This window comes from Canis aureus, chromosome 6 (assembly GCF_053574225.1).
Source record: "Canis aureus isolate CA01 chromosome 6, VMU_Caureus_v.1.0, whole genome shotgun sequence".
In the NCBI taxonomy this organism is placed as follows: Eukaryota; Metazoa; Chordata; class Mammalia; order Carnivora; family Canidae; genus Canis; species Canis aureus.
Window position 1 is genome coordinate 17345561 of NC_135616.1, and position 27849 is coordinate 17373409.

The window sequence follows — 27849 nt, forward strand, 5'->3', positions numbered from 1 at the left end:
GTTTTCTCTTCCCTTCCCAGGAGTAAGAAGAGGATGGCATGCTTACTCTCTTTACCTCCAATGCACATGGTGGAAGTGCTAAGGGAATCACTTGCAAGGATTTGATGTGCCTGTAACAGAAGGTAACTGTCATCTCTGTCACTGGCCGGATACTACCAGAATCTGACCTGGTGCTTCCCAGTGAAGGAGAGTCAAGCGTGATGAGAAACTTCTTGCGACAGTTTGCTATTTCTCCTGAAGTGTATAGGCACCCATGATCCTGATGACCAATGCCCATTTTGATAATTCTTTAATCTTCAAAAATAAGAAACTTGCTGGAATAAAGTGCAGAAAGAGACTGTACTAAGGAAATGGGGGGGGGGGACTTCCAAGTGCAAATTTCCTGAAGACTTTAAAGGGCATAGAAAATTCTCTTTGTTCTAAAGACCCCAAGTGAAGAACCAGTGGAATCAAAAGGGAAACATGAATCATATAATATTCAGGCAACTAACAAGACTTAGCCCCTCCTGCTTGCCCAGAGACGGATTTTGGGGCACCAAGCAGTGGCAGGGGCCCAAAAAGAAATGACTTCTCCCTCTCTGAAGGGGTCCTCAGTACATTGTGGGCTGTTTCAAGAAAACCATGGACACCATCAACATATCAGGGATCATTGCACAGTAGATGAAATCAGATCAAGCCAGAGGAAGACCACCCCAGAAGTCAGCTAACTGTATGAGACAATACATCTTTTCTATTCTAGTTCCCTGCTTTAGCACACTGAAAGGGCGAGATATCCAGAAGGAAGGGGATTTTGAGTTATCTCTGAGAAGACTCTGCCCTGATTTCAACTCTAACACTGGGGAAAAAGAGAATTGAGATTATGTATCTCTCCTCTTGGTCCTAAGCCTAACTAGCTGCCCCTAAATAAATGGAAATGTTAAATATTAAAGTGGAGAAGAGATTATAATGGAATGAGTATTTAATAACTGAAAAGACCTGGAAAGCTATGGGTTTTTCTGGGATACTGAGGACTAGAAATGGAGATTTGACAAGGTGGAGGCAGCCATTGGAGAACAAATAAAACAGCTTTATTTAAAAACAGTTCAGACTAGGCAACCATAAACTGTATTTGATTGCCATTGAAAAGCCATAGTAGTGTTATTGTTTAGCAAGGTACTCCCTTGTTCATTTCAAGTCATTGGTTAGATTTTAGGTACAATGAGGTTAAAATGGAAAACTGGGATGCCACACATTTTCTTGTGCTTCAGAGTGAATTTATCTGATTGGAAGCAATCACAACTTTAGTTGTAAGAGATTAAGCTGAAAAACTAGGGATTAGATTGAAATCAACGACATTTAAAAACAAATTGCCTTATTTTAATTTCCCTTCTCTCAAACAATGTGGGAAGTAGATGATGTTAGGGTTCAGAAGATGTGGGTTTTACTGTTGGTTCCAACCATAGTAATCTATATTGAAGCAGTCACATCATTAGAATTTATGGTATCTTGATTTTCTTAAGTTGTTATCCTAATTCAGTAAGCATTTACCAAGTCTGTTATGAGGATAATGGGCTTTAGAATTAGACTGTGTAGGTCAGAGTCTACACTCTACCACTTAGCAACTTGATCCTGGCCCGGTTACTTATCCTTTCTGAGACACTGCTTTCTTATCTTTAAATGGGGATGTAGCAATGAAACTGGGCCACAAAGAGTAAGTGGTGTTTCTTTTCTGTAAAATGGAACATTTGAGTTATGTGATCTTTAGAATCTCTACATTTCAAAAAGCCTATTATAAAACCACAGGGAAGAGAATGGATTTAAACAGAATCTTGTGTCTTCAGGTTATAAAAAAGAAAGAATTTCCTGGTTAGATACCAGATGTAATACTTTGAAGAGTTTCTGGATTTATCCTCCTAATTAAAAAATAAACTAGTGAATTGTCTGATTGGAATGAATTTGCTATTATGATTCTGCTAAAAGTTAAAGAGATGGAGCAAATCAGTGGTTATTGAATGTAAGTCCAGGAATGGGCATCCTTAGATTCACGCAGGAATGTTTTATAATGTTTTTCCTATCTCTATCTTTACTGATTTCTTGTCTACCTTTGTTGGATCAATGACTTGAGTGCTAAAATCTCCAGCAATAAAGGTGGATTTGTCTATTTCTTTCTTATTTCTGACAACTTTTGCATCATGTATTTTGGAGCTGCGATTTGGTACATACACGTTTAGGCTTTTTGTGTGTATGTGTGTGTGATGAATTGATCCTGTTATTATTATGAAACGTTCTTCTTTATTTCTATTTTGTCTTGAAGCATACCTTGATAACTGTATGGCCATTCCAGCTTTCTTATGACCAGTGTTTGCGTAATATATACTTCCTATTTTTTTAACCTTTAATCAATATGTGTCTCTATTTATTTTTTATTTTTTTATTATTTTTTATAATAAATTTATTTTTTATTGGTGTTCACCTTGCCAACATACAGAATAACACCCAGTGCTCATCCCCTCAAGTGCCCCCCTCAGTGCCCGTCACCCATTCACCCCTATCCCCCGCCCTCCTCCCCTTCCACCACCCCTAGTTCGTTTCCCAGAGTTAGGAGTCTCTTTGTTATGTCTCCCTTTCTGATATTTCCCACACACTTCTTCTCCCTTCCCTTCTATTCCCTTTCACTATTATTTATATTCCCCAAATGAATGAGAACATATAATGTTTGTCCTTCTCCGATTGACTTACTTCACTCAGCATAACACCCTCCAGTTCCATCCACGTTGAAGCAAATGCTGGGTATTTGTCTTTTCTAATGGCTGAGTAATATTCCACTGTATACATAAACCACATCCTCTTTATCCATTCATCTTTCGATGGACACCGAGGCTCCTTCCACAGTTTGGCTATTGTGGACATTGCTGCTAGAAACATCGGGGTGCAGGTGTCCCGGCGTTTCATTACATCTGAATCTTTGGGGTAAATCGCCAACAGTGCAATTGCTGGGTCGTAGGGCAGGTCTATTTTTAACTCTTTGAGGAACCTCCACACAGTTTTCCAGAGTGGCTGCACCAGTTCACATTCCCACCAACAGTGTAAGAGGGTTCCCTTTTCTCCGCATCCTCTCCAATACTTGTGGTTTCCTGCCTTGTTAATGTTCCCCATTCTGACTGGTGTGAGGTGGTATCTCATTGTGGTTTTGATTTGTATTTCCCTGATGGCAAGTGATGCAGAGTATTTTCTCATGTGCGTGTTGGCCATGTCTATGTCTTCCTCTGTGAGATTTCTGTTCATGTCTTTTGCCCAGTTCATGATTGGATTCTTTGTTTCTTTGGTGTTGAGTTTAAGAAGTTCTTTATAGATCTTGGAAACTAGCCCTTTATCTGATACGTCATTTGCAAAAATCTTCTCCCATTCTGTAGGTTGTCTTTTAGTTTTGTTGGCTGTATCCTTTGCTGTGCAAAAGCTTCTTATCTTGACGAAGTCCCAATAGTTCATTTTTGCTTTTGTTTCTTTTGCCTTCGTGGATGTATCTTGAAAGAAGTTACTGTGGCTGAGTTCAAAAAGGGTGTTGCCTGTGTTCTCTAGGATTTTGATGGAATCTTGTCTCACATTTAGATCTTTCATCCATTTTGAGTTTGTCTTTGTGTATGGTGAAAGGGAGTGGTCTAGTTTCATTCTTCTGCATGTGGATGTCCAATTTTCCCAGCACCATTTATTGAAGAGACTGTCTTTCTTCCAGTGGATAGTCTTTCCTCCTTTATCGAATATTAGTTGACCATAAAGTTCAGGGTCTACTTCTGGGTTCTCTATTCTGTTCCATTGATCTATGTGTCTGTTTTTGTGCCAGTACCACACTGTCTTGATGACCACAGCTTTGTAGTACAACCTGAAATCTGGCATTGTGATGCCCCCAGATATGGTTTTCTTTTTTAAAATTCCCCTGGCTATTCGGGGTCTTTTCTGATTCCACACAAATCTTAAAATAATTTGTTCTAACTCTCTGAAGAAAGTCCATGGTATTTTGATAGGGATTGCATTAAACGTGTAAATTGCCCTGGGTAACATTGACATTTTCACAATATTAATTCTGCCAATCCATGAACATGGAATATTTTTCCATCTCTTTGTGTCTTCCTCAATTTCTTTCAGAAGTGTTCTATAGTTTTTAGGGTATAGATCCTTTACCTCTTTGGTTAGGTTTATTCCTAGGTATCTTATGCTTTTGGGTGCAATTGTAAATGGGATTGACTCCTTAATTTCTCTTTCTTCAGTCTCATTGTTACTGTATAGAAATGCCACTGATTTCTGGGAATTGATTTTGTATCCTGCCACGCTGCCAAATTGCTGTATGAGTTCTAGCAATCTTGGGGTGGAGGCTTTTGGGTTTTCTATGTAGAGTATCATGTCATCTGCGAAGAGGGAGAGTTTGACTTCTTCTTTGCCAATTTGAATGCCTTTAATGTCTTTTTGTTGTCTGATTGCTGAGGCTAGGACTTCCAGTACTATGTTGGTGAGAGTGGACATCCTTGTCTTGCTCCTGATCTTAGGGGAAAGGCTCCCAGTGCTTCCCCATTGAGAATGATATTTGCTCTGGGCATTTCATAGATGGCTTTTAAGATGTTGAGGAATGTTCCCTCTATCCCTACACTCTGAAGAGTTTTGATCAGGAATGGATGCTGTATTTTGTCAAATGCTTTCTCTGCATCTAACGAGAGGATCATATGATTCTTGTTTTTTCTCTTGCTGATATGATGAATCACATTGATTGTTTTACGGGTGTTGAACCAGCCTTGTGTCCCAGGGATAAATCCTACTTGGTCATGGTGAATAATTTTCTTAATGTATTGTTGGATCCGATTGGCTAGTATCTTGTTGAGAATTTTTGCATCCATGTTCATCAGGGATATTGGTCTGTAATTCTCCTTTTTGGTGGGGTCTTTGTCTGGTTTTGGAATTAAGGTGATGCTGGCCTCATAGAACGAATTTGGAAGTACTCCATCTCTTTCTATCTTTCCAAACAGCTTTAGTTGGATAGGTATGGTTTCTTCTTTAAACGTTTGATAGAATTCCCCTGGGAAGCCATCTGGCCCTGGACTCTTGTGTCTTGGGAGGTTTTTGATGACTGCTTCAATTTCCTCCCTGGTTATTGGCCTGTTCAGGTTTTCTATTTCTTCCTGTTTCAGTTTTGGTAGTTTGTGGCTTTCCAGGAATGCGTCCATTTCTTCTAGATTGCCTAATTTATTGGCGGATAGCTGTTCATAATATGTTTTTAAAATCGTTTGTATTTCCTTGGTGTTGGTAGTGATCTCTCCTTTCTCATTCATGATTTTATTAATTTGAGTCTTCTCTCTCTTCTTTTTAATAAGGTTGGCTAATGGTTTATCTATCTTATTAATTCTTTCAAAGAACCAACTCCTGGTTCTGTTGATCTGTTCCACAGTTCTTCTGGTCTCGATTTCGTTGAGTTCTGCTCGAATCTTAATTAAGTCTCTTCTGCTGGGTGTAGGATCGTCTGCTGTTTTTTTCTCTAGCTCCTTTATGTGTAAGGTTAGCTTTCGTATTTGAGTTCTTTCCAGTTTTTGAATGGATGCTTGTATTGCGATGTATTTCCCCCTTAGGACTGCTTTTGCTGCGTCCCAAAGATTTTGAATGGTTGTATCTTCATTCTCATTAGTTTCCATGAATCTTTTTAATTCTTCCTTAATTTCCTGGTTGACCCTTTCATCTTTTAGCAGGATGGTCCTTAACCTCCATGTGTTTGAAGTCCTTCCAAACTTCTTGTTGTGATTTAGTTCTAATTTCAAGGCATTATGGTCTGAGAATATTCAGGGGACGATCCCAATCTTTTGGTATCGGTTCAGACCCGATTTGTGACCCAGTATGTGGTCTATTTTGGAGAAAGTTCCATGTGCACTTGAGAAGAATGTGTATTCAGTTGAGTTTGGATGTAAAGTTCTGTAGATATCTGTGAAATCCATCTGGTCCAGTGTATCATTTAAAGCTCTCGTTTCTTTGGAGATGTTGTGCTTAGAAGACCTATCGAGTATAGAAAGAGCTACATGGAAGTCACCAAGTATAAGTGTATTATTATCTAAGTATTTCTTCACTTTGGTTATTAATTGATTTATATATCTGGCAGTTCCCACATTCGGGGCATATATATTGAGGATTGTTAAGTCCTCTTGTTGGATAGATCCTTTAAGTATGATATAGTGTCCCTCTTCATCTCCCACTACAGTCTTCGGGGTAAATTTTAGTTTATCTGATATGAGGATGGCTACCCCTGCTTTCTTTTGAGGACCATTCGAATGGTAAATGGTTCTCCAACCTTTTATTTTCAGGCTGTAGGTGTCCTTCTGTCTAAAATGAGTCTCTTGTAGACAGCAAATAGATGGGTCCTGCTTTTTTTATCCAGTCTGAAACCCTGCGCCTTTTGATGGGGGTCATTAAGCCCGTTCACGTTCAGAGTTACTATTGAAAGATATGAGTTTAGTGTCATCATGGTATCTATTCAGTCCTTGTTTTTGTGGATTGTTCCACTGAACTTCTTCTTAAAGGGGAATTTTAAGAGTCCCCCTTAACATTTCTTGCAGAGCTGGTTTAGAGGTCACATATTCTTTCAGTTCCTGCCTGTCTTGAAAGCTCTTTATCTCTCCTTCCATTTTGAATGAGAGCCTTGCTGGATAAAGTATTCTTGGTTGCATGTTCTTCTCATTTACGACCCTGAATATATCCTGCCAGCCCTTTCTGGCCTGCCACGTCTCTGTGGAGAGGTCTGCAGTTACCCTAATACTCCTCCCCATAAAAGTCAGGGATTTCTTGTCTCTTGCTGCTTTAAGGATCTTCTCTTTATCTTTGGAATTTGCAAGCTTAACTATTAGATGTCGAGGTGTTGAACGGTTTTTATTGATTTTAGGGGGGATCTCTCTATTTCCTGGATCTGAATGCCTGTTTCCCTTCCCAGATTAGGAAAGTTTTCAGCTAGGATTTGTTCAAATACATATTCTGGCCCTCTGTCCCTTTCGGTGCCCTTGGGAACCCCAATTAAACGTAGATTTTTCTTCCTCAGGCTGTCATTTATTTCCCTTAATCTAACCTCATGGTCTTTTAATTGTTTGTCTCTTTTCTCCTCAGTTTCCCTCTTTGCCATCAACTTGTCTTCTATGTCACTCACTCGTTCTTCCACCTCTTAACCCTCGTCGTTAGGACTTCTAGTTTGGATTGCATCTCATTCAATTGATTTTTAATTTCTGCCTGATTGGATCTAAATTCTGCAGTCATGAAGTCTCTTGAGTCCTTTATGCTTTTTTCTAGAGCCACTAGTAGCTGTATAATAGTGCTTCTGAATTGGCTTTCTGACATTGAATTGTAATCCAGATTTTGTAACTCTGTGGGAGAGAGGACTGTTTCTGTTTCTTTCTTTTGAGGTGAGATTTTCCTTCTAGTCATTTTGCTCAGTGCAGAATGGCCAAAAACAAGTTGTATTGGGAAAAGGAGAAAAAGAGAGAGAAAGAAGGAAAGAAAAGAGAAAAAGAAAAAAAGGAAGAAAAAAAGAAAAAAGAGAAGAAAAAGAGAAAGAAAAAGAAAGGGAAAAAAGGGTGGGGGAAGCAAACAGAAATCAAAAAGCAAACAAACAAACAAACAAACACGGGGGAGTATCTTCTGATTCTGTATACTTTAAGTCCCTTGACTTCCCCTGGAACTTGTCCTTCTAGCTGGTCTTCTGGGGGAGGGGCCTGTTGTGCTGATTCTCAGGTGTTAGCACTTGGGGGAGCTGCTCTGCCCCCTGCCTGGTGCAGGGTTTGTCTCTGTATTTAAAAAATCCATCTCTTTTCATGTGGTTGGGTCCTTCTTCAAGTCTGTGATTGTTCTGAATTATAATATGTGTCCTTAACTTATCAGAGCCTACCTTGAATTCCTTATTTTACCATTTCACATATAAGAACTTTACAATGATATACTTCCTTTTGCCTTTATTAGCATATACTTTCTCTTATGTGTGTTTGAATTCTAAAATATATTGTTAATATTTTTGCTTAAAAAAAATGAACTGTCTACTAAAGAAATGAAAATCACAGGAAGCCAAACTTTGTTTACCCACATATTTATTGTTGCTAGCACTTTTCATTTTTTTCATGTAAGACTGAACTCTGGTATCATTTCCTTTCAGTCTGAAGAATTTCTCTACTGTTTTTTTGTGGTGCACGTCTTTTCTTGATGAATTTTGTCTGCCTATGTTTACTGAGAAATGTCTTTTTCTTTCATTTTTGAAGGCTGATTTAGCTGGATATAGAACTCTAGGTTAATAGCTATTTTCCTCTTAGCATTTTATTTTATTTTATTTTATTTTATTTTATTTTATTTTATTTATTTCTTTTCCTCTTAGCATTTTAAAGATATCACTTCTGCCTTGTGTTTCTTTTCTTTTCTTTTCTTTTCTTTTCTTTTCTTTTCTTTTCTTTTCTTTTCAGATTTTATTTATTTGTTCATGAGAAACACAGAGAGAGGAGCAAAGCCATAGGCCGAGGGAGAAGCAGGCTCCATGCAGGGAGCCTGATGTGGGACTCGATCCCAGGACCCAGGATCGCAACCTGAGCTAAAGGCAGATGCCAACCGCTGAGCCACCCAGGAGTCCCTGCCTTGTATTATTTCTAAAAAGAAATCACCTTTCATTCTTATCATTGTTACCCTCATTGTAACATGTCTTTTATTCTCTGGACTACTTTTAAGATTTTTTCATTATATTTGGTATTCAGTAACATTGCTATGCTATGCTTACATAGGTTTTTCTTTATATTTATCCTGCTTGGAGTCTATTATGACTTCCTGCATCTGTGGGTTGACATCATATTTGGAATATATTTGGTTATTATTTCTTGAAATATGTTTTTCTCTGACCCAGTATTTCCCAATATGCCCCACTCTCTCTTCTTTTATTCTGGCACTCTAATTACACATACGTTAGCTTATTTAACATTGTCTATTAGGTCACTGAGATTTATTTTTTTCATGACGTTTTCTTCTAGTATTTTGGTTTGTAAAGTTCTATTTGCCTGTCCTAAATATGCTGAGCATTTCTTCTTCAGTGTCTAATGCATTCTCAGGCTCACCTACTGATGCTTTAAATTTCAGATACTGTGCTAATTCTGGAATTTCCACTTTGTTCTTTTAAAATAGTTCCCATTACTATCCTAAGAATCCCTATCTATTTACTCATATGTCCATTTTTTTCTGTTAAATTATTATATATGTGGGATCCCTGGGTGGCGCAGCGGTTTGGCACCTGCCTTTGGCCCAGGGCGTGATCCTGGAGACCTGGAATCGAATCCCACGTCGGGCTCCTGGTGCATGGAGCCTGCTTCTCCCTCTGCCTGTGTCTCTGCCTCTCTCTCTCTCTCTCTCTGTGACTATCATAAATAAATAAAAATTAAAAAAATTATTATATATGTTTATAATAGTTGTGTAAGGGTTAATCCTCTGTTAGCTCCAATAAATATCTGTATTATCTCTGGGTCTGTTTTTAATTGGTTGTTCTCTTGGGTATGGGTATATTTTCCTGCTTTATTGATATCAAATAGTTTTATATTGTATTAGACATTGTGAATATGATATTATTGAAAATATATCTTTTTGGCTTTCTGTAAGGAAAGCTTAGTTTTGTTCTCCCATGCAGCATGGTCCTGTTGATGCTTGGTTTCAGGCCCTGTTAGAGATGTCTAGAATAATCCTGCTACTTAGGTGTCACCTTTTGGAGTCCTAATTGAATGCCTGGGGTTTTTAGAGATTTCTTTCCACTCTGACTGGTCAGAACTTCAACAGCTCCCAGTCTTTCAAAATGTCCATTCTGCCCACAACTCCCCAGTAGCTGTTCTCTCCTGGGTGTCACAGAATCTAATTCTGTTGGCACATTATGTGCACATTAATGTTTGATCAAAGATGTGAGGGAATCTCTATTTGGAAGGGGTCCTTCTCTGTACAGTTACCTCCTCTCCTGCTTTCCACCCGACAAATTCCAACTGTCTCTGCAACCTCAGACTCTAACTGAACTTGGAAATAAAAGATACCCTAAATAAGTGGCAATATAACAATTAAAACAAAATGAATTATAATTCTATACTTATAAAAACTCAAATATCATTTCTGTCTCTTTAATAATAGTTTTTTTTTTCTGAAGTCTGCAAGATGTCAATGCTCTTTTTGGGAAAAACATTAATTTGCAGAGGAATTCTAAAAATAACTACAATATGAAATTTTAGTATATATTAGTCACTGTGCTGACTCTTTTACATGGATTATCTCACTTAAATGGTCATGACACTCATCCCAATAAGACCTGTGATTAGGATCCATTTTCCCTTGCTGATTTAAAAAGTGCCCCAAGGCAGAAACCTGAGGTGAATCTGGAGCTCACCTTTTTGCTTTTCCCATTCTCTGTTATGTTGTAAAATGTCTGAATTGTCTAGTTTTATAGTTGATGATAATGATTAGGTAAGTGTGATACTTGTTACTTATGATTTGCTGAAATCCTAAAGAGCTTTTTAAATAGATTCCAACACCCTACCAAAACTTACTGATTCAGAATCTCCAAAGTGATGCTAGAGCGTCCATCTTTATTCTGGTGTGCATTCAGGGTTTGGACCACTGATGTGACTTGAGAGCATTCTGACAAGCCTCATTTAAGAGTCTCAACTGATACATCTCCACCACTTTCCTCTGGGAGATTAATCATAAATTAGCCAGGCCCCATCATGAAGGATTACTCCACTTCCAGACTGTTTTCAATCTTTAGATTTCCTTACTCCTAATAATTTGTTCTCCTGAATTAAACAATTCCTTATATTCTTAGTGTTCATACCTTCAAAATTTAACAGACATGTCATATCCCCCGCCAGTCATCACTTAACCATGCTGTAGGGATCCCTGGGTGGCTCAGCGGTTTGGCACCTGCCTTTGGCCCAGGGCGTGATCCTGGAGACCCAGGGTCGAATCCCACGTCGGGCTCCCGGTGCATGGAGCCTGCTTCTCCCTCTGCCTGTGTCTCTGCCTCTCTCTCTCATTCTCTCTCTCTCTCTGTGTGTGTGTGTGACTATCATAAATAAATAAAAATTAAAAAAAAAAACCATGCTGTATATATTTAATTATTTTAATGTACCCCCGTAGGTCAACTTCTTGAACTTCCCAGTCATCCTGGTTGGAATAGCTTGTCTTCTCTCTGCATAAGAATGAAGAAAGCTGGAACAGGACATTTTTCTTCTAGCCTTGTTTTCCTGAGAATAGGACCTATGTCCCCTCATTTCCAGCCAGTCATCTAATCCAGAATGTTCATTTCATAAACTTGCAGACTTCTTTTTCACTCATTGGTTCTATTTTAATTATACTGTAAATAATTGTCAAGTTCTTAAGCTTTCTTCTCTCACTGAATAAAAGTATTTAAGGTTTTATTTTTAATTTAAAAATTTAAAATACTTGCACAAGCCTCGAGTGGAATGAATCCATTAAAACAAAATCCTGTGTGTGTAATTAAACAATCTTAGTGTCCCTAGATTTCTCTGTCATTTCTGGCACCTGGCATGCCTTCCTTGGAGGTTTTCAATTGTGGACTGTAATACTTTTAGAATAATGAGAATTCAGATTCCACAAATCACCCAAAGCCAAACATCAGTTTCTTTGGCCAATAAAGCATGCCCAGTTAGCTGATGGCTTTCAGAGGGGCTGACAAAGGGTCTTACATAATGCACTGAGTGTGGTACTGTTTGAGGCCATCACGATGTGCTGTAATTATTGTGGCAGGCTCCTTCCTGTCTAGAATATCTCCCCGAACAGTCGGTAGTGCGTCTTGGGGTTGACAGGTGGCTAGATTCCCCTCTGTGTTGGTGAGGATGTTAGATGTTGCCAGGAGAATTTAAAGCAACATAGGCAGTGCCTTAGCACTTGAATTGTTCTGATTTTCCCTTTAGCTCTGCAAAATATACATTTCTTAGGCATAGGCAAGAGGAAAGCCTCTTTTTACCCTTTTTCCTGAACTCCTCTCTTCACCAAGGCACATTCTCTGATTTGCTGGCTGCCCCTGGGAGCCATACTTACTGTGTCCCCTGACAGCCCTGTGCCCATGTTTTATGCAAAGATGTGAGCAGCTGGCCACCAAGCCCCTGAGAGTCTGGGGCTTTTGTGTTCCAAAGCCTCTTCTCTGCCTTCTTTTCCCTCCCCTCCTGGCTTCTAGGCTGTGTGATCTTTTCTCCACCACTCCCTTGTGTCGGCATTTGCTGGATGCGCTCTGTGCTTTTTCCATGCCAGGCATCCGTGCCGAGGAATATTGAACTTTCCTAAAAAGTGGTTGATAAACACAAGGAGTGGTGACAGAGAATGTCTGGTACTTAGTAGGCCGTCCTAGCTGAGCCTTTGTTCCAACCTTCTGAACAAGTCCCATATTACCAGGCAGAAAATACAAAGAGGCACTATAGCGTATCGGCTCAAAAACAGGGATGGGAGAGCAGAGTGTCTTATGAGGCTTAGGTCAGGTAACTCATGCAGAATTCTAAACGAGTGAGAGCTCCATGGATGAACTTGAACCCTGGAATAAGACTGCTTAGGTTTAAAGCCCAGTTCTACCACTTACTAATCTCTGTGGCTTTAGGCAAGGTCACCTGTCCTCTCTGTACCTCAGTAGTTTCATCAACAAAATGGAAACACTACTTGTTCTTGCACTCGGGTTGTGATAAACATTGAAGGAATCAATACATATAAAGAACTTTAAGCACCTATCAAATGATAAGTGCGTAATAAATGTTCAATAAAGGGTAGTTACACTAAAAAAATATAAATAAGGCAGCCCGAGTGGCTCAGTAGTTTAGTGCCGCCTCCAGCCCAGGGCCTGATCCTGGAGACCCGGGTTCCAGTCCCACGATGGGCTCCCTGCATGGAGCCTGCTTCTCCCTCTGCCTGTGCCTCTGCCTCTCTCTCTGATGAATAAATAAATTTAAAAAAAATCTTAAAATCAATCAATCAATCAATCAATCAATCAATAAAACTAAAGGGTAGTCACAATACCAACATTGTTACGATCATAATTATTTGGCACCTTACCAATTCACCAGTGCCTATCTATAACTTAATTACTTCAGTGGATCTAGACGAGGTCATCAACTGGTAAATACAAGGAACAGTCTGAAAGTCCCAGTGTAAGTTCTAGGTTTACTGGGGTCCAGTTTGTAGGGGGCAAGGTGGAGGGAGAGCTCCTTGTTTTGTGTGGTCCAGCTGTGTGGTAAAGATGTCCAAATACTCCACCCAATGAGAACAATGGCATGGAGTTCCAGTCACAGGCATGGAGGTCTCCACTCTGCCCTGATAACAGGGAAGTCCAATCTAGAATCTAAGCTTGCTACTGAGTGTAATCCTAATCTTTGCCCCAAATCATGCTAGTATGAGAAAATTACTTTCTTGTTCTGAACAAGTTCAGGAAAAAGAAAAGAGCCACACTCTAAGCCAGAAATCCAGTCTTTAAAAACAAAGTAAGGGTATAATTACTGTTCATTTAGTAGGAAGCCAGCCTTACAGAAGTGTTGGACAATATTGAAAAGACCCCCAAAACTGCAAGGGAGGGGGGAATTGGAAGGAATTGGGTATGGAGAAATGTTTCTAGAAGTCTATCTGGACTTACAGATGTTTTATTCCACATCTTGCACAAGAGGGTCTGTAGCTAACTTTTCGTGGGAGCATCCTCTTGCCTTGTGTCCATTCTGGGCACTGTACTCCTTATCCACTGGCACTCATTGCAAGAGCTGCTCTCATTAATTAATCAGGCCAACACACTTAAGGCATGAGTCTTGCATCTAGCCAGAGTGGATTGTAGTGGAAGTTCCTCTTCAAAAAGTAGCATGACACTCAACAGAATGAAATCTACTTCAAACAGAAGTTTATGTGGCTCCGTTCAAGGACTGCCTGAGGTTTGAGCTGCCTCTGATTTCATCTGACCCTTAGAGAGAAGATAGAGATGCACCACTATCTCCTATTTATCATTCTCAATGGGAACTGTGTGGGCAGCTTCCATTATGCCAGGCCAAATTTAGACGAATGAAAAGGTCGACTAAGTAATTATTGATTTTATATGTGTGCATAAATTAGAGCATGGAGTCCTTTAGTCACTGCTAAAAATATGCCTTCTATGGATTGGATTTGGGAGGCAGAGGGCCTGTGTAACGAGGATAAGGCAATAACTCTGGTGGTAAATCTGTACATTGGATAACTATTTCCTTATGGTTGTCATGATGGTTCAAGACTTACATAAAAAATCAGCCAGTGGAGCATTTTGGATATCTGGGAGAAGATTGGACAAGACAGACCACAGTCATGCTTTCTCTTTAATCATAAAACTGATATTGGCCATAATCCTTTTAGCGACAAGCTTTTCTCAAGCAGCAGTGACTTATGAATGCTATTCTGAGGAGAACTAGTCAATATATTAGTTTTCTTTTAATTATGCAGCTGCAGCAGCAAGTCATGCATGAGTTTTATGGAGCTTTGTGAATTTGCCATCGGTTCTGGGAAGCAGAGAATTTATTTGTATACCATGGAGCAATTTGCTCTGGTTAGAAGAGAAACCATATCCTTCTATCTTAAAAATGAAGGGCTGGTATTTAAATGAGAAATTCCAAGAATCTAATAATCAAATGAGCCAAAGCTGTTAATTAAAATTGATTAGTATTAAGCATTTTATGCAACACTCTAGAATGTCGTGTGGCTAGAAAATTTCCAGTTGCCTGAAGTTTGCAACTATTGACATGCTTACAAGGGAGAAAAAATATGGTGATCAAAGAGGAAAGAATTTTGTTATCAAACATCTTATACTTGGGGTGAATATTGCCTTCCACCTTTCAGAGGTAAGTCCAACTAAATTATATGACTATCTTAGTTCTGCTTAGATTTGAGTGATCTGCTGTCCATTTAGGCATTGTGTGTGCATCTTAAATTTTGGATTACAGTAATTGTACCTCTCCTTGGTTAGTAGTTCCCATAATGCTGAGAAACAAAATGTTTTATTCAAGTGTAACTTAGTATTACTGAGAAGGAGCCCCGAGGAAGCAGATTGTTCCATTCTGCTTGATCTAATGGGCCACAACAGCTCCCAAATTGAAGAAACGAAGATTGGCATATCAAGGAAGAGGAGTAGTTGAGAGGGGAAGTGGTGGCCTATGATGAGGATATGTTGACCTCTGGAATTATGTGACCCTTATTTTTTTTTTAATTTTTGTTTATTTATTTATTTATGATAGTCACAGAGAGAGAGAGAGAGAGAGGCAGAGACATAGGCAGAGGGAGAAGCAGGCTCCATGCAGGGAGCCCGACGTGGGACTCGATCCTGAGTCTCCAGGATCACGCCTTGGGCTGAAGGCCGCGCTAAACCACTGCGCCACCCAGGGATCCCCTTATGTGACCCTTATATATAGGTTCACTTCTGCTCCAGGCCTTAGGCTCCAGGACCAATCTTGATCTCAGCCTGGGAGGATTTTATGGTCTGACTCTGAGGATCAGCACTATGTCAATCGTGCTACCCACTTGGCTGTGACCTTGAACTCCAGTTTACATAAAGGTACTTCTCTCAAGGGCAGAAGATCCAGTCTCCTCTTTGTGTCCTAATCATGGTAGCTGGGTCCCTGTCTTGCTGCTTGTGGTTCTCGAACTACTTTGTTCTTTTAGAACTGAAGTCTTCCGTTGTCATCCTCTACCCAAAGTCAAGAGGCATATAGCCTTCGTTATAACTTACATCCTGTAGGACTGGATAAGTGCCTGTTTCTATTCCTCATGCCACCCTTCAAATGGATATTGAGATACCCTCATTCCTTTGAGTTGTGCACCTTTCCCTCCTCCGCCCCTGCCCCCACTTCCTCTCATTAATACCCTTAGACAAACAAATGTTTATTGTTGGGCACTTTCCAAACTACATATCCAACATTTAGTGGAGTGCCTGGACCATCGTAGGCATTCAACAGACTTTCGGTGAATGAATGAATTCATTTTATCTGCTACTCAGGACTTCTTTCCAGTGTTTTCTGGCAAGCCCCATTTTCTGAGAAATGGACCTATCTCAGCTCACCCCAGCTTGCCTAGGCTGCCTGGCCTGCTCTTGCGCTGGCACACACCACAAAAATATCATGCATCTTAGGGAGGTTGGTGTCATCACAAGGTGTGCCTTCAATGCTTCATTCTTCTCTGAAGTCTCTTAAAAATGTCAGCCTACTCTAGTCGTGCTTTCTTTCCTCGTTGTCTCCTGGTTCTCTCTCAGAAACTTCAGGAAAAATTTAATATGATGAAATTAATGCACCCCAAAGTGCCAATGACTAGCAACTCAGGGCAGCTAGCCAGCCTAGGCCTGAGTTGTAGTGAGTGGAGCCAAGAGGAAGTTCTACCTTATGCATAGCAGGGATGTTTTTAGAAACCGGAGATATTTTGCTTGGACAAGAATCATCCTAGGAGAGTCACAGCAGCTGTTTTCAAACATACATACATATCTGATGTGTAAAAGTCAGAATACATCTATATCGTACAAATAAGAATTGGTGATGACCTGCCCTGTGGGGGAGAGAGTATGCTGTTCTTGGAAGTTGAACACTCACTGTCTCCCAGACATAGAGGCAGGCCAGGGCAGGGTGGTAGGGAGACCCCATCGTAGTTGGTGGCATGTGGTAATTACATGGTGGACCCCTGGTTCTGGACTCTCCCACCATGAGTCGGAGTATAAATCCAGGCTGAATTTCACCCAGAGCATTTCCCCAGCTGGCCGCATCCCACTGCTATTTCCCACTTCTGATGTCTAAGTGGTGTTTCTCAGTGTTTGCTTCTGAGGCAGCAGCTGCAACATCGTGACAGTTGTGGTTGCTTCCCTTGTCTGGTTATAGTGATCCCGTTCCTCTTGCCAAAAGTTGATTTAAAAACAAGTATATGTGGCATGATCCTGGCCGATGCGTTCGAGGGGTTGTCTTTTAGGGTAAGGGTAAAGTGGTTCTTGGAAAAGTTTCCCCCCTTCTAAGAAAGGAAGACAGAGCCTATATTGTTCCTCTGAAGTCATTGTATCGGGATATCAAGTCTGGAGCTCTAGTAACAGTGTTTCCATGGCCTGAGGCTGAAGTTAGAGCCACACTATTGGGTTCTTTATGACAAGATTCACCAACAGAAGAAATTGATTCTGGAGCTGTTCCACTTCTGGGACTTCTTCTTTTGTTACATTTCCTTATTTTTTTTTTTTTTTTAAGGCTATCTATTACAGATTCTGATGCTTGTAGCCCAAACCACCCTTTCTGAAACAGAGAGTTCTCTTTTGCCTCTTTGAGAATGAGGAAAGAAAGACAACCTGTGGTAAGAGTCAAGTTCAACTCTTGGATTACGTTAGTTCTCACCATACTGTGGCTGGTCAGATTTATGTGTCATTTTCTTTGCTCTTCCTTCTGGGGAAACCAGGATAATATTTTAATTTTCATCTTGAAGTTGGTTTACCAGGGTTGTAATATGTCTCCAGTAGTTTCCTTTAAATAAATATTTAGATTAAAATAAAACTAAATGAATTTAAACACCAAATGCAAGCACCAAATGCAGCCTGTCATGACAACACAGGCCATATGGGGCAAAAGCCAGCTGGTTTTTCTGTGCCAGAAAGAGGGAGTCTCAGATAGTGGGCTATATCTTGCCCCATCCTCCACCCTTGCGATTCTGGTCAGAATACTCTAAATCACCTAGCCAACTGTGGAAAAGTCTACTAAATTTTGGCTTCTAAGAATATGGAATATCAGTGAGATGATGGTGATTTTGAAAGTCTCTTGCAAATTGGAATGTGTGAGATGCATAGGAGATCATTTTGGGAACTTTAGAAGAGATGAAATTCTAGATTTGGTCCTAGGATGGGAAAAACAGCCCTGATTTAAGCAAGAGATGTAGAAGCATTTCTATTCTAACGGATAACGCAGGTGAGGATTATGGCCCCCGCCCTTTGACAAAAGAATCAGATGCTTTATCTGAATTAACAGAGGCAAGGTAGGCGGCTCAGCTCCCACATCAGGAATGGGTTGAAGTTATTGGCTGCTGGTACATCTTTATACACAGTTCACAGTCCCTTTGCATCATGTCACATCTGATACGGTATAATGTGATGTGACTAATGTAATCAGATGTGAAGTGCACTACAGCAACATGTCAAGTTGGAAAATTTGAAAAGAGAAATACGCTTCTCTCTAAATCATGGTTGGGTTATTTCTCTCAGCCGGAGGGCTCTGTTTTCAGAGTGAAGAGTTTTCTGTGTTGACCTTCTGGTCAAGGGCATATGTCAGGAGGGCTAGTCCTTCCCAGAGGTGATGACCCTGGGTACATAAGCTGAAGCCTTATGAATTGGCTCCCACCTGCCTTTCAAATCAACATGCCTCACCTTTTTCCCACAGCAGGGCATTAACTCCAGAGGTGTGTGCCGCAGAGCACCAATTGCTCAGGAAACCAAAGTTTCATGGAGGTTCAGGACAACTATGCTTGGAACCTAATGGGGCACTAATTTTAAGGAACCAAAGTGGCTGAACAAAGTCAATGTCATTCAAGTATGTGGGCCATTTTCCAGAATGATAGCTAATGTGGATGTACAAGTTTTGATCCATCAACTTTCTTTATAAGCTTCCTGTGCAAAGCTGGGTGGGTGATCTTCATGACCCCGTCTCATTAACAAGTATGAGTTCTGGGAAAGGGCTCTCTGTGGCTTGGTGTAGTGGAGACGTCCAGTCTCTTCCTCTTCTGCCCCAGGTGGGCCATAGTGTGTGCTCTCTCTCTCCACCCGCATACCTCCCTCCCTCCACCTCCTCCTCTCTCACACTTTTTAATTTCTAAGATGAATGTAAGGGTTTAAGGGTTAGGAGAGGCTCTGAGGCAATGGCTGGGAGGATTCTAACAAATACAGTGTGTTGATCAGTGGTATCTGGAAGCTGATAGGTAAACAGACAGAAATGGAGCCACTCTGTAGGAAGCAGGCACAGGGGTGGTGCCCAGGCACCACGAACACCGCAAGACCTCCGGGTCACGCTGGAAATAGAATGGACTCTCCAGTCCTTCCAGTCCAGTCCTGTCGGCCCTGCACTGTAGAGACTTAAAGTCTCTCTTACTACTTTCCTTGTTCAGGCCGATCCTTCTTTCAGAGTGGGCTCAGGAGGCAGCAAGACAAAGACCACTCTTTCAGACCCATCTGCATCCTTGGCTCCTTCCTCACACTCACATCCTCTCCATCCTAGGGTATGATTGCCCTGATGAGGGTACAGTAAACATAGGGCTATGGCTTTCTATAGAATTGTGAACCAGTTAGGGCACTGGGGTGGCTCCGGTGGTTAAGCGTCCAGCCACTGCTTTGGGTTCAGGGTCATGATCTCAGGGGTGAGATCGGCTCCGTGCTCAGGGTGGAGTCTGCTTGAGATTCTCTCCCTCTGCCTCAACCCACGTGCTGTCTCTCTCTCTTTAAAATAAATAAATAAAATCTTAAAAAAAATTCTGAAACAACTGAAGTCTGTCAATCGCTTCCATTGGCTTCCCATTTTGCCTCATTGCTTCTTTCATGCCCCCACCCCCCGCCGTGTCCTGTCCCCCCCTGAGGCCCCCTGCCTTCCCCAAGTTGTTTCCCCAGAAGGGCCGCACCCTAGTCGGTGTGCCGCCCTTTCCTGTCTCAGCCTGCCCCTGACCTTACTGTGGCCTCCTCTCCCTCCATTAATTCTACCTCTCCCGTGTACCATTTTATTGGCCGCTGCCCTTTGCTCAGTGATAGGTGGCTAATATGAGAAACTAATCTGGTTTAATGTTTTAATGTGTTACCACTCGCTAGCCTCTGCTAGCAACTTAATGAGATTTTGAGTTTTACTTGTCTCATCATAGGTCCTCTATTCAATTATGAACTCGGTGAGGGGGAAGTGCCATGGCTGTTTCTTCTGTAACTCCCCAAGCATCTGAGCAGCGCAGGGCTGCAGGTCTTCTGTCCTGCTAGAGTTGAATGGATTAAAGGAAGGGTGGGCAGGTGGCTATACCTGAGCGCACAGACAATAAACAGATACCATGACAAAGTTGGCTTTCAGGCAATGTCAGTAAAAGAGGTTGGTAAAAGAAATTGTTAAAAAAAAAAAAACTTTTTTAAAGGCTTCCTTAAAAAGAGTTTAAAAATAACCAGAGAGGGTAAATTAACTCACTCGAATCTTTAATAAAGTTTGCCTTAACTAAAACAGCAGCAGCAACAAAAACAGTCATATTACAAATCAACTACTGAGGCCCAAAGCTGGTCTTGAAATCAAAGCTTTCTAGGGCCTCCTACTCTCTTAGGGAAGAAGTTTGCCTTTAAAAGTCCAAAGCAAAAATGCATACAAAATACATGTGCTACTAAAGCTCTCAGGTGCTACAGAAACACAGGAGCCATAGGCTTGGCCAATGTAATCTCTTGCAAACTGAAGTACAAGAAAATGAAGAGGCTAGAGTGGCACTGTCCAATAGACCCTTCTATGACAGAATTTTTTTTTTTTTACTCAGCCCTGTTCAGGACAAGAGCCATTAGCTACATGTGGCTGCTGAGCACTTGAAATGTGGCTAATATGACTGAGGATCTGCAATTCTACTTTCATTTAATTTTACTTCATAGAGTAATAAAACTTCATATTTAAATTTAAATAGTTATATCTTATTCAATGAACCATGTTACTTGAATGTGGTCTGTGGATTAGAAATACTGGCATCACTTGGAAGCTTGTTAGAAATGTAGAGCCTCAGGCTCTACCCAAGACCCCTACTGGGGCTGCAGTTTCAAAAGATTTCCAGGTGAATCTCATATATGTTAAATTTTGAGATGTCCCTCTCTAGATCAACAGTTCTCTCCTCTGTTAGAATCACCTGGATACTTTCTAAGCTGTTCTGATGCCTGGACTTGACTATGCACCAGTTACATCAGAAACTCTGGTGGAGAGGCACAGGTATCAGAATCGTCATTGCCATACACCAGTCTGAGGAAGAAATCCTCCCTAGAATTTGTGTCAGTAATTTATTAAGTTTTCAGTAAACATGCAACATAGAAATGAGAAGGAATCCAATAGCACTTAAAAATACAGAACTTTAGGGATGCCTGCCTGGTTCAGTGGTTGAGCACCTGCTTTTGGCTCAGGCTGTGATCCCAGGGTCCTGGGATCAAGTCCCATATTGGGCTCCCCGTGGTGAGCCTGCTTCTCCCTCTGCCTGTGCCTCTGCCTGTGTCTCTCATGAATAAATAAAATCTTTAAAAAAAAAATACAGAACGTTACATGAAAGAGCTGTAGGTATGTTGCTCTCAAACTGAGAAGAATGAACAGAGCCCCTACATGAGTCAGAATCAGACATTCCGAAGGTGTGAGAAGTTTATCTCTTAACCTGGGAGACCTGGTCTTAGTTCGGCCCAAGTTTATGTGCTGTTAGTGCCCAGGCAGCTGAGAAATACTGCTAGTTGCGGGAACTAAGAACTATTCAGTCAGAAAGAAGGTGACACACATACAGTTCTTACCCATTTCTGATAAAGCAGGAAAGGGATTTAAAGAGATTATAGACAGATTGCCAACTTCAGGGGCCTTGAAGTAATTCATGTGTCCACAGGAGAAATGAATTTCCACACCAACCATGTGCTAGGACATGAGATTCAAGATGAGTTATGAATTCCTCAGACCCCTAAGACAATTATTAAATACATAACAACTCCAGGCAGAAAGAAGAGCCCTCTTTTTTGGTGGTCTGAAGATCCCAGAGGGAAAGACCATCAAGGGCTGTGCCTTTTTCTTTTCTTTTCCTTTTTAAAAAGATTTTATTTATTTATTCATGAGAGACAGAGAGAGGCAGAGACATAGGCAGGGGAGAAGCAGGCTCCCTAAGGGGAAGTGATGTGGGGCTCGATCCCAGGAATCCAGGATCATGATCTGAGCCAAAGGCAGACACAACCACTGAGCCGCCCAGATGCCCCAGTGCCTTTTTTCTGAGAGGATCTGGATTTAGGAGCCTCCCCTCTTCTTTCCAGCTATCCCAGTCCACGCTCAGTGAGCTTCAGAACACTATTCAAGGAATGTTCTGGGTCCTTCTCTTGATGGACTATATTTGGAAAGTGGTGAAGGATCTGTGGTGGTTAAAAATGATACTTTTTACATTTTTCCCTTTTCTGTTAAAAAAACATTTATTTATGATTTATGCTATAATTATTTACCTTTTGTGTTGTAGTCAAATTTTAAGAAGTGGGAGTGTACATAAGCAAGGAATAGGCTGGCAGAGGTAGGAAGAGGGCCATAAAATAAACAACCTGTTTAGGTAAAGGAGGTAAAAGGGATATTTATCCTTTAGGGAATATATTCAATAACACATTTTTTATTGAATATTTGAGGGTCTAGACACTGTTCTAGGTGCTCAGCACATAGTGGTAAACGAAAGAGCCATGCTTCTGACCTCATGTTACTTATAGACTAGGGAACACATAGCTATTAAATACACATACAGATAAATATATTTGTATTATAACAAACATCTATAATTGTGACAAGGCCTATAAAGGATAATTGTTGAAAAGAGAATAAACGGGGTCTGGTCAATGTAGATTTTGGCCAAAAGAATTAGAAAACAAAACAATGAGTCTCACTTAACAAGTGAAAATTCTCAGACAGGCCTAGACTCATCAGAAATGATGGTAAGGGCACCTGGGTGGCTTAGTCAGTTAAGCATCTGCCTTTGGCTCAGGTCATAATCCCAAGGGCCTGGAATCCAACCCCACATTGGGCTCCCTGATCAGTGGAGAGTCTGTTTCTCTCTTTCTCTCTCCCTCTGCCTCTCCTCCAGCTTGTGCTTGCACGCTCTCTCACTCAAATAAATAAATAAAATCTTAAAAAAAAATGATGGTAAGCTTGACTATAAGCAGCAGTCAATTAAAGATGAGGACAAAAAGTCCATTTATGCATGAGTCAAGGAAGGATTGAGAAGAAAATGCAAGGTCAAGCTAAGTGGTCCTACCCTAACATGAGCAGAATGTAATGATGATCTTGGTCAAAGACTACAGAAAACTTTGGAACTGAGAAAACTGTCTTGAGTCAGGGTGTAAAAGAACTTATTGGTCAACAGTAAAGCTGACATCTAAGCAAAAGTCACAGAAGCAAATGCAAATAGACACAGTGGTAAGCCAGCCCAAAGCAGAAAGAAGGTAAGGTCTTTTACCTTCTTCTTCCTATGAACAATGCAATGACTGGCTTCCCTGACCTTGGCCAGTCAAAGGCTGGGAGTCTCAAAGGCTGTTAGAATGCAGCAGGGTTCCCAGGACAACACCTTTCTCCAAGCCCTGAAAGATTCTGCTTGAAAGCAAAACCACAGTCATAAAATATTGGAGAGGCAAGGACCATATAGTGTGTTTATTCCAATTCCTTACCCAATCTCATGATGGACCTCACAGATGCCTTCATTGGTCACCAGACAACCCCACATTGGCTAGGATCCTACAAGAGGTCTCAATGTCTCTGGTCCATAGTCTGATCCTCAGCCTCGACTCATTTATCTCTGACATGTTCTGTTAACTTGAAGCCAGTTCATACCTACGTGCAAAGGCTAGCTCCACACATAGGTTTAGGATAGCATTAGGGCCTTCTGTCATCTGTGGCTGCATACCCTCTGTATCCTTCCAAAGGCTTATTTCCTCTACACAATCCTCTGTTTAGACAAATGAATCTATTCATAGTTCATAGACATTCTTGATTCTTTACTCTTGTTCAAAGACCTTTTTTTGTGTCTCTCAGTTCCTATCAATTAAGACCTAGTTTGAATTCCAGCTCCCACAAGAAGTGTTCCTGACATTTCCAGTTACCTACACTTTTTGATCTATGTGAATATACCATTCTAAGCACCACAAGGTTATCAGAAGCTAGCATAATCAAGCATATTAAATAAAGAATACTCATGGAGAATATTCAGAAAGTCATTTACTTTTGTCTCTCATAGACCTTGTCAATTTGTTTACTTCTCCATTCATTCATTCATTCAGTCAGTCAGTCAGTAAATATTTATTGAATGCTTACTGTGTGTTAGGTGATATTCTAGGTCCTGAAGATATAGTAGTAAACAACATAGACAAAAATTCTTGCACTTGTAGAGCTTACAATCTAGTGGACAAGAAAAGCAATAAAACAAATGTCTAAGTGCAACATTTAGTAAGGGCTAACAGGAAAAATCTAGTAGGGAAAAGGAACATAAAGTATCAGCACCTTTAGGCAATGTCGCCTTATAAGTCCTCACTGATAGGATGTCTTTTGATTAAAGACCCAAAAAGGATGAGGATGTTAGCTAATAGACACCTGGTGGAGAGGCATCCCAGGTGGAAGGAATAAGTGCAAAGTTATGTACTTGTTATGAGGTGGCAGAGGCAATCCCTGGAATTGGTAATGTTTCAAGTTGGCCCTTTGTATCAGAACACATTCATAGGGTGTTCTTAAGAATTATCTCCGTTTCTCTCATGTAGGGAACACATATTTTCTAAGTTGCTTATGGTTCTTTCCTTAAGCCCTAGGAATCCCATGTTAACCCCTGCTTGATGTCACTACAACTTTGCAGGCAATCTGCAAAATATGACGATCTCATATTGGTAGAACACTAAACTGTGAGTCTTCAGACTTTAGATTTTCCAGGCATTAATTAGACATTATCCCAATAGGTCCTTGAACTCTTTGCATGGACATATTAAGCTGCTGGAGATCCTATTATAACACCTATTCAGGTAAAAGCCAGATAACCTTCTATACCTTCCTCTTGGTGGAAAGATAAGGATGTTTGGGGTTCTTTTAATCACACTTTTTCTTGGCCTCTTTAATTTCTTTTCTTAACTGTAAGTAGCAATCAGCAAAGGATCACATAAAGTCTTGCTTGGATGGTCTCAAACCTCACTTTATAATATGACATATATTTGGTGGGGAGGAGCTCAGCTGAAACTGAGATTAAGTAGTGCCAGTTAATGTAACAAAATTATGTTTGGGTCCTGCAAACGGGGGATGATGACTCGTACCCAGCTACCTATTGCATATATACAGCTCCTTCGATCTTGTGCTGCAATTTCCTCTACCACTCATTTGGTACTTAACACATAGTGCCTTGAGTTATTTATTTTTAATTAATATTTAATTATAAAGTCGTACTTCAATAAATTAACTATATAAGTATTTAAAATATTGCACATGCCATGGAATCAATGTGCATCCTCTAGCAATACATGAAAATCCATTATTTTTATACAAATTTCTGTTACTTAATCTCTTTATTCATACCTTCTTCATCTCTAGCTGACATTCTAGTCCCTGACTCACTGATCACATCTTTTGTGAATATCCAATAACTCTAGAACATCATAGGTTCTTCATAATTGCTTGGTGATGAGGATGATGTACTTTCTGAGTATAGAAAAATTATAACTAAGTAGATGTAGGAGTTGAAGTCACACATCAATGCAATCATCCCACTGAATCCTCTTATATGTAAAGATGAGTATAAGAAATGTATAAAAAGTTTGTTATTTCTCTACGCCATTTTGAGACTATAGTTGCTTGCTTCTTAGACAATTTCCTGCAATTTGTTGGCACTGGTACTTCAGTCCTGGTCTGTAGTTGTCATAGAAAAGTCAAACCTTGAGACTGATTTGAAGATGGGGTTTTTACTTTTATTTATTTGCTCATACATCTATTCATGAAAACGTTTTGTTATTTCTGGTTTAAGATGCAACATGAATTGCCTGGAATTTGCCAATCCCATCCTGACACCAAGAAAAAAGCTGGACCACACTGCAAAGCAATGACATCTCTTGTGCTCAACAGAAAGATGAGGTTGCAAGAAAACCTCCATTCTGAAACCTGGAAAGACGCACAGCTCCAGGGAGATACAGCTGAGATCTGTTGACTTGTTCCCAAAGTTGCTGGAACCATGAACTGTCAAGAACACTGAAATAGTAATTTTGATGAATTGCAGGAGGCTGAATGTAGATTAGCCTGAGAGTGACAAATTCCTGAGGACTTCAGTCTTAAGGGACTCCACACTTTTGTGAATGTCACCTCTAAGGACCTCACCAGATTTCCATGGTGAAGATCTGAGAAAGATCCCCTCATGGCTTTGGCATGGGGAGAGGAAAAATAATCATTGAGACATACACCAAGAGATTTCTCCATGATAAAGGCCTATACTTCAGAGGGAAGGACTTTAGCAACATTTTATCCCAGTCAAGGAAAGGGCATTCCTCCCATTCCAGCATCCTGTAGACTTCCTGTTTTACCGAAGGGAGTGGGAGTGAGGAATAGAGTCAACAGATGTCAGAGTTTCAAGGAGGTAGATTGAGGATGGCACATCCAGGAGAGGGAGAAAAGATCAGGTGGAAAGAAGTTACACCACTGGAAAGTCACTAGTGAAGGTCATAGCCCCAAGACACAAACACAAGCACTTAGATTTGGTTGTAAGATTATAGAATGTTTCCCCTTTCCACTCCTTGCCACCATACCAACAGACTCCAATATAATAACAGTGGCCTGCAGTTGAGAAAGCTGTAAGATACAGACTCTCTGAGAAGGAGTACATAGGGAAGCCCAAAGTCTGGAAGAAAGACCAAAACAAGGACACTAGAGAAATCTGAATTTCTGGCACTTATGGCACTAAACAGTCTAACTCCCAGCCAGATTAAAATAGACCCTCACACTGAAGGCTTATCAACCTCAGTTCTTATTACCTAATACCACATTTTCTGCTTTCAACAGAAAATTACAAGGCATGCCAAAAAGCAAGTGGAAACATAGCCTGAAGAGACAGAGCAGTCCTCAGAACTGGATTTAGATATGACACAGATGTTGAAATTATCAGACAGGGAATTTAAATAGCTGTGATTAATATGTTAAGGGCACTAGTGGAAAAAAAGTAAGCAACATACAAGAAAGGATGGGTAATGTAAGCAAAGAGATGGAATTGCTAAGATAGAATAAAAAAGAAATGTTAGAAATTAGAAATACTATAAAAGAAATAAAGAATGCCTTCAAAGCGTTCATCAGGAGACTCAACACAACCTAGGCAAGAATCAGTGAGCAGGGGGATAAAGAAATGCAAATGGAAAAGGGAATGGGGGGAGGGGACCCAAATGGACCATCCATGAACTGTGAGATAAGTTTCAAGGGTATAAAATATCAAGGAGAAGCATGAGGGAATAGAATAGAAAAGAATATGCAGTGATAATGAGAACTTTCCAAAATTAATGATAGACACCAAACCATAGATCCAGGCAGTTCAGAGAGCAAGAATCAGTATTTTCCAAAAAATCTACACCTAGGCATATCATTCAGATTTCCAAAAATCAAAGGCAGAAAAATCTTGAAAGAAGTGAGAGGGGGGAAAAAGCATTGTACATATAGAGGAAGAAGGATAATAAATACAGTGGACTTCTCATCAGAAACCATGCATGCCTTCAAGAAGACAGTGGAATAAAATATTTAAGATGTTAAAATGAACAGACTACCGGCCTAGAACTCTGCATCCCACAAAGTTGTCCTTCAAACTGAAGGAGAAATAAAGATGTTCTCTGACAAACAAAAACCAAAGGAATTTATCACCGGTAGGTCTGTCCTACAAGAAATGTTAAAAAGAAGTTCCTCAGTGGAAGGAAAGTGATATAGGTCAGAAACAGAAATCTATATAAAGAAAAGAAGAACGTCAGAGAAGGAATAAATGAAGCACCTGTCCCCAAGTGGATAGAACCACATCTGCCTCATCTTGGCATAACAAGTTCACATCTACATCTGTGAATGATGAGTATATTTTGTAAGGAAACAGTCTATTCTTGCAATCTTGCAATTGAATAAAAAATAATCACGTGCTGAA

At 40.4% G+C, this 27849-nt stretch overlaps 1 long non-coding RNA gene across 1 annotated transcript; it reads left to right on the plus strand.

The window, feature by feature from the left end:
* Positions 1-27849, plus strand: LOC144315138 (uncharacterized). The gene is made up of 2 exons (XR_013380914.1): positions 1-122; positions 25714-27849. It is a non-coding gene; the product is annotated as an uncharacterized LOC144315138 (long non-coding RNA).